Source organism: Nicotiana tabacum, chromosome 22, assembly GCF_000715075.1.
Source record: "Nicotiana tabacum cultivar K326 chromosome 22, ASM71507v2, whole genome shotgun sequence".
In the NCBI taxonomy this organism is placed as follows: domain Eukaryota; kingdom Viridiplantae; phylum Streptophyta; class Magnoliopsida; order Solanales; family Solanaceae; genus Nicotiana; species Nicotiana tabacum.
This window is the reverse complement of record NC_134101.1, coordinates 178,256,617-178,264,835: the sequence shown is the minus strand read 5'-3', so window position 1 is coordinate 178,264,835 and position 8,219 is coordinate 178,256,617.

The window sequence follows — 8,219 nt, the reverse complement described above, 5'->3', positions numbered from 1 at the left end:
AGTAATCATTCACGGAGATGGAAGTAATCCTATTTACACCAGTCAAACTATCCCGGTTATTGAGAATAGAAGAAGGCTGGGTGGAGAAACTTATCACTACATTGAACAAGTCAATGTAATTGAGAAGGACAAGTGGTGGAGTAACAAAATAGAAAGCATACTGGTATGGTGTGGGTATGAATTCGGCAAAGGGCTTGGGAAGGAGCTCCATGGCATTACCAAACCGATACAGTTGAAATGTCATGGCACAACTTTCGGGTTGGGATATCCATACACCTGGAAAGAGTATGATGATTGATTGCCTTAATGGCATGGTCCTTATTACCCTTTTGAGCAGCCAGTACCACACCTAAGTCAGACTTTTCACCAGGCCGATACAATATGGGGATCTGCAGAGGAAGAAGCTTTGGTTGGGTAGAGAAACTTGTTACTAGAAGACGAGAATATGGATTGCAGTGTGATAATTGAGGAGGAGAAGGAAGAAGGCCTCACTATTCAAACTGTGGGGAAAAGAGTTGTTCTGAGGAATTGGACCGCCACGCCATCTTGGGCCCGCCGAGTTCCTAGGTAGCTTGGCAAATTAGCCTGATTTGTTTTTATAGCCATGCTAGGCATTTAAGATATTTTCAATAATTTTGGTTTAAAGACGCATTTTGTTTCGAAATAACTACTCGAGTCATCGAGCCGTACTTGTTTTGGATATTTTCAAAATTTAATCAATGCATTTCTATTTATTATTCATTATTATCTTTCACATTTTCTTTCTATAGCGTTATTATTACTTTTCCTGATGAGCTGATGGCTATGACATGTAATGAGACAACGCAACATAAGGATAGTCACTCAGAAGAAGAGGATGTGATACGTGAGGAAATTGTCATAGAGATTGAGAACTTTGAGAACAAACCTAAGTCGAACCTGGACGAAAACAAAGCAATCAATTTGAGAGACGCCAAAACCGTCAAGGAAACTCTCACAAGCATTCACTTATCACCGTCAGAGAAAGAAGAATACATTCATTTCCTAAAAGAATATAAAGATATCTTTGCAAGGTCATATGATGTCATGACCGGTCTAAGCACATCCATAGTAGCTCATAAGTTGCCTACCAATCCAATGTGTCCGCCGATGAAGCAGAAACAGAAAAAGTTCAAACCAGATATGAGCCTGAGAATCAAGGAAAAAGCCACTAAGCAAATCAAAGCCAAAGTCCTCGGGGTAGTTAAGTACCCAACCTGGTTAGCCAACACTGTACCAGTTCCAAAAAAAGATGGGAAGGTCAGGGTATGTGTTCACTATCGGGATTTAAACAGAGGAAACCCCAAGGATGATTTTCCACTGCCAAATATACACATCCTGATTGACAATTGCACCAAGCATGAACTCCAATTCTTTGTAGATTTCTTCGCGGGTTATCACCATATCTGGATGGACGAGGAAGACACAGAGAAAATAGCTTTCACTACACCATGGGGAGTGTACTGCTACGAGATGATGCCATTCAGTCTAAAGAATGCTTGGGCTACTTATATGAGAGCCATGACAACCATATTCTATGATATGATACACAAGGAAATAGAGGTGTATGTTGATGATGTCATCATCAAATCCAAGAAGATCACAGATCATATAGAAGACTTGAGAAAGTTCTTTGACAGGCTAAGGAGGTACAATTTGAAACTGAACCCCGCAAAATGTGCATTCGGGGTTCCTGCAGGACAGCTGTTGGGATTCATAGCAAAAAGGACGTGATGAGCTTCCTAGGATGCCTCAACTACATCAACTGCTTCATAGCACAGTCCACAGTAATATGTGAAGCCATCTTCAAAATGGTGAGGAAAGATGCTGAAACCAGTTGGACTGAGGACTGTCAGAAGGCTTATGACAAAATCAAGGAATACCTATCTACACCGCCAGTCTAGTCTCGCCACAACCTAGGAGACTGTTGCTACTCTATCTGTATGTATTAGATGGAGCTTTTGGATGTGTTTTGGGACAACATGACAAAATCGAAAGAAAGGAGCAAGCCATATACTACTTGAGCAAGAAGTTCACACCTTATGAGGCACGATACTCCCTACTGACACTTGTTGTGCCTTGACATGGACAGCTCAGAAATTGAGGCATTACTTCTGCACCTACACCACATACCTCATATCTAGGATGGACCCTCTGACGTACATCTTTCAGAAGCCCATGCCAACTAGGAAGTTAGCCAAGTGGCAGATATTGTTAAATGAGTTCGATATCATCTATGTAACTCAGAAGGCGGTCAAAGGACAAGCATTGGCAGACTATCTTTCTGAAAATCATGTGGGAGGAGAATACGAACCCTTGAAAATGTATTTTCCTGATGAGGAAGTATCGTTCGTAGGAGAGGACATTGTTGAAGCCTACGACGGTTTGAAAATGTTCTTCGATAGGGCTGTAAACTTCAAAGGAGTGGGCATTGGAGAAGTTTTGGTATCAGAAATAGGCCAACATTACCCGGTATCCGCAAAGCTTAGGTTCATGTGCACCAACAATATGACAAAATATGAGGCTTGCATTATGGGGATCAATTTGGCCATTGATATGAATATACAAGAGTTGTTGTTAATTGGCAATTCGGATCTTCTGGTACATTAGGTTCAAGGCTAATGGGCTACAAATAACACCAAGATACTACCATACTTGTATTATGTGCAGGATTTGATGAAAAGATTCACAAATATAGAATTCAAACATGTACCCAGAATTCAAAATGAGTTCGCAGACGCACTGGCCACCTTGTTATCAATGATACAATATCTAGATAAGAATTTCATCGATCCCATCCCAGTGAGGATCCATAATCAATCAGCTTACTATGCTCATGTTGAAGAAGAAACAGATGGAAAGCCTTGGTTCCACGACATCAATGAATATTTGGCAAAAGGCAAATATGCGGAACAGGCAAACCATACTCAGAAACGCACACTACGGAGGCTATCCAATCACTTCTTTCAAAGTGGAGGGACCCTGTATAGAAGAACTCTTGATTTGGGATTGTTAAGGTTTGTTGATGAAAAGGAGGCTTCCAGATTGCTTGAGGAGATACATGACGGAACTTGCGTACCACATATGAATGGTTTTGTTCTAGCCAAGAAGATACTCAGAGCTGGATATTTTTGGATGACCATGGAAACAGATTACATCTGGTACGTCCAGAGATGCCACCAATGGCATGTACATGCAGACATGATAAAGGTACCACCGAATGAGCTCAATGCGACAACTGTACCTTGGCCTTTTGCTGCTTGGGGGATGGATGTCATCGGTCCAATCGAGCCCACCGCTTCTAACGGGCACCGATTCATTTTAGTGGCTATCAACTATTTCACAAAATGGGTAGAGGTTGCATCATAGAAAGCCATAACCAAGAAAGTCATCGCAGATTTCGTCAAGGATCGTATTGTTTGCCGATTCGGGGTTCCCGAGTCCATTATCACTAATAATGCCGCCAATCTCAACAGTGATTTGATGAAAGCAATGTGTGAAACCTTCAAAATCAAGCACAAGAACTCTACAACATACAAGCCTCAAATGAATGGAACTGTGAAAGCTGCCAACAAGAACAAACAAGAAAATACTGAGGAAGATTGTAGAAAATCACAAACAATGGCACGAGAAATTACCCTTTACCTATTGGAATACCGCACTACGGTCCACACATCAACTAGGGCAAACCCCTATTTACTAGTTTATGGTACCGAAGTTGTCATCCTAGTCGAGGTAAAATTCCTTTTTTAAGGATCATACAGGAAGCTGAACTTAGTGATGCAGAATGGATAAGGAGCCGCTATGAGCAACAGGCCCTTATAGACAGAAAAAGAATGAACGGAGTATGTCACAATCAGCTTTATCAAAATAGAATATCCAGAGCTTTCAACAAAAGGATCAAACCAAGACAATTCGCACCGGGACAGTTGGTGTTGAAGAAGATCTTCCCGCATCAAGATGAAGCCAAAGGGAAATTCTCTCCCAACTGGCAAGGTCCTTACATGGTTCACCGGATGCTAACAGGAGGAGCACTCATACTTGAAGAAATAGACGGAGAAGTTTGGCCAAAACCAATCAATTCAGACGCAGTCAAGAGGTACTATGTTTAGATTGTTTACATTCCTTCATATGATGTAACTAAACTACGTTTGACCTAATTCCCGTTTAAGAAGGGATACGTAGGCAGCCCTGTAGGTTAAGTCATATCATAATAAAAATTTTATTTTCCCTCAAAACCAGAAACTGGGGCAGAATTCTGAGGAGGACCCTCAAAATTCCGGAGCAAGTCCAGCCGATGCCATCATATGCCAGAAAGTCAGAAATCGGTTAAGTAACTGGAGCAGAATTTTGAGAAGGATTATCAAAATTCCGGAGCAGATCCAACAAACTTCACTTCACGTAGAATGACCAAAAGATCAAACTGGGCAGAATTTTGAGGAGAACCCTCAAAATTCTATCGCAACTAAGCTGCAATGTCTCTAAAAAGTGTTATCGTAATTAGTTCATCTAATTTACTTGATATTACATATCACTATGTTTTCTAAAATAACTCTATTTCATCAATAAGTGCATATTTTTGAAAATTCTATTTCTATGGCTGCCAGGTGTTACTTAGGGTAAGTCGAACAGGGCCTCCAGAACAGAGCAAAGCAAAGCAAGCAGACAAAGGCAAGAACCAACCTCACCCTACAAAACTCACGATTTTTCTTTGGATGCAGGCGTAATGAACATAACAGGAGTATTTGCAAATATACATATCAAAGTCACTATCCTCATAACAATCAAGCCACGATATGCAAATATACCTCCAGCTAAGAAATATTCTACTCCTATTTGTTACTTGTTCACTATATAAGGCTAAGCGTTGCCTTCTCTTTGTATGAGACTAAGCTTTGTCTCAATTCTTGCATGAGGCTAAGCCCTGCCTCCCTTATTTGCATAAGGCTAAGAATTGCCTTCTCTTTGCATGAGACTAAGCCCTGTCTCCAATCTTGCATGAGGCTAAGCCCTGCATCCTCATCTGCATAAAGCTAAGCATCACCTTTTCTTTGCATGAGACTAAGCCCTGTCTCAAATCTTGCATGAGGCTAAACCCTGCCTCCGCATTTGCATAAGGCTAAGCATTTCCTTCTTTTTGCATGAGACTAAGCCCTGTCTCAAATAGTGCATAGGGTTAAGACCTTCCTCCGAATTTGCAAGCGTGAGACTAAGCCTTGTCTCAAATCTTGCATGAGGCTAAGTCCTGCCTCCCTATTTGCATAAGGCTAAGCACTACCTTCTCTTTGCATGAGACTAAGCCTTGTCTCAAACCTTGCATGAGGCTAAGCTTTGCCTCCCCATTTGCATAAGGCTAAGCACATCCTTACTCTACATGAGACTAAGCCATATCTCAAAGATGGCATGAGGCTAAGTCTTGCCTCCCCATTTGCATAAGACTAAGCATTGTCTTCCATCTACATGAGACTAAGCCATATCTCAAAGATGGCATGAGGCTAAGTCTTGCCTCCCCATTTGCATAAGACTAAGCACTGTCTTCCATCTACATGAGACTAAGCCCTGTCTCAAAGAACGCATGAGGCTAAGCCCTTCCTCCCTATTTGCATAAGGCTAAGCACTGCCTTCTCGTGAGATTAAGCTTGGTCACCCTCCAGATAATTGTTGCTCTATTCTAGACTTTACATTATCTTCTTTCCTCAGGGCTAAGCTCTGCCCCAAAATACTGCACAAGACTAAGCTCTATCTTGTTGTCACCTTTGGTATCATGTCTCTGCATTTCATGGGCTAGTGTATAGCAAATTTATCCAAAGGCGTCATAGTCTGAAGGCATCATCCTCATAGCCTGAAGAGACCATGTCATGGCCTCAGGATCTCGCCAGAGCTGTCACACCTCCTTTTTCCACACCTGATAAGGTGCAAGTGAGTTTTTCCAATTAAAGGACAATCGAAACGGGATTTGTTTATTTATTTCAGAGTCGCCACTTGGGAGGTTTAGGGTGTCCCAAGTCACCAATTTTGATCCCGAATCGAGGAAATGAATGACTCCATATTACAGTCTGCGTACCAGAAATCCGGGTAAGGAATTCTGTTAACCCGGGAGAAGGTGTTAGGCATTCCCGAGTTCCGTGGTTCTAGCACGGTCGCTCAACTGTTATATTCAGCTTGATTATCTGATTTTATACAAGTATGAACTTATGTGCCAATTTTACCTTTTAACCGCTTTTATCTTTATTATTATTTTTTTTACAAGGAATTGCAACGTCGCGAAAACATACCTCGAATCACGTTACATCAATGTACACGTGATTATTGACATATCTCGACTCAGTTGAGATTTGGATTTGGGTCACATAAACGCGCACCCGAGTTAAGGAAAATAAATTATTAAAGGCGCGCTTAAAGCAAGTAGCGTGTTGTTATTTTGGGGAAGCCATGAAATTCGCTTAAACGGCATGTCCCGAATTCTATGTATTTTATATATATACATTTAGAGGGCCCCGCACTTTGTACGTTTTTGTTTGTCGAGGCTCATCTCATTCCTTATGAAAAGAATTTGCAACGTCATGGAAATGCATCTCAGACCACGCCACAATCAATGTACCCGTGGTTAGAGACACATTTCGATTCCGTTGAGATTGGGATTTGGGTCACATAAATGTGCACCCGAGTTTAAGGAGATAACATTATTAAGTACGCGCTTAAAGAGACTATCGCGTTATTATTCTGGGAGGGCCGTGAGATTTGCTAGACGACCTATCCTAGAAACTGAATGCTTCGATAATATACATTTAACGAGGGCCCCGCAGCTCGTGTGTTTTTATTTGTCGAGGCTCATCTCGTCTTTATTTTTTAAGGATATCCTATAGCAACTACGTTTCTTGTCGTATTTTGTCTCTACTAATTGAAAGCGGAGATAGTCCTAGTTAATTATATGCTTGCGGGTCATTTATAGCAGGATTCAGAATGCTTAAAAAAATCAGAAACAAGGCTGCGCCCAACAGACAAGCGATCGAATCTCATGGGCACAAACCCAGTTTGTGCGGGATTGGCCAGGCTTGGGCCACTGATTTTCCGACGAGGCCTGCTTGGTCTGTTTCAACTTGGGCTCGACCTTCGTGAGGTTGAGACCGTAAACTTGTGTTCTTTGTTTTAAAGGTATGGTTTATCAATTATAATAAGGCAGTTTATCAAAAGGAAATGAACTTAGTTAACAATGGATAGCTTCATGCTTGGCATGTATTAAATAATATGCTACATGATTAGACTAAGTCTAAGATACAACCTACTGTATTGGGAATACTTTTACCTAACAACATACATACACAAACTAACATTCAATCACCATGCATTGATATCTACTAGGCGTGCAAGCTACCATCAGTATCCAAACAAAATGCAAACTATTATACATTACATGATATTCAATATAATAGTGTATGTATAAAAAAACATCTTCAAATCTTCTCTTTTGTATTCGTGCTCAACTTTCAAGTTACATTGATACTGTTAATCGTGTACCTGGTATAGCAAAGCAAAAGAAGAAGGAGAATAGTCAGCTGAGCAATATACAGCAAGCACAGCAACAGCAGGTAAGCAGCAATCAACAATCAACAGCAACAATAATCAGCAACGAATGTCACCAACAGTCCACAGACAGCCAACAACAATTTCCACAACGAGGAAAACCCACTAGGTGGTCGAGCACCAAACAAACACTCCCAGACACAGAGTAATAAGATGCAGCCAAGAAAAACCAGGATGTTCAATGCAGTAACAATGGAAAATCAATAACCACAAAAGCTCAGTAGACAGCCAACAACAATCAGCAAAGATAGCTTGAACAACTTGAACTCTTACACAGTTTTCAAATGATACTCATTCACAGTATTCTGAAATCTCTTTCTGTTTTTTTCTGAAGACTAAAAATCCCCCTTTTTAGTTCTGCAACAGCTTATTTATAAGCCAACAACCCAGTGCAGTCAAACTGCCTGGATCCTGCCAGTTGTAATCTGCCCATACCCCTTAACTCCCCATGCCTAAAGGCATCTTTCTTGGTAAACTTAATCAGTCCCCCATGCTTTGTCCTATTGCTCTAATCAAGGATTATGGGTGCATTCAAAGTATTCATTTTGAACCCATGCCCTCACGTTTTATTCCCCATTGTCACTAGGTTAATCATATTTTAATTACCACTTGACATA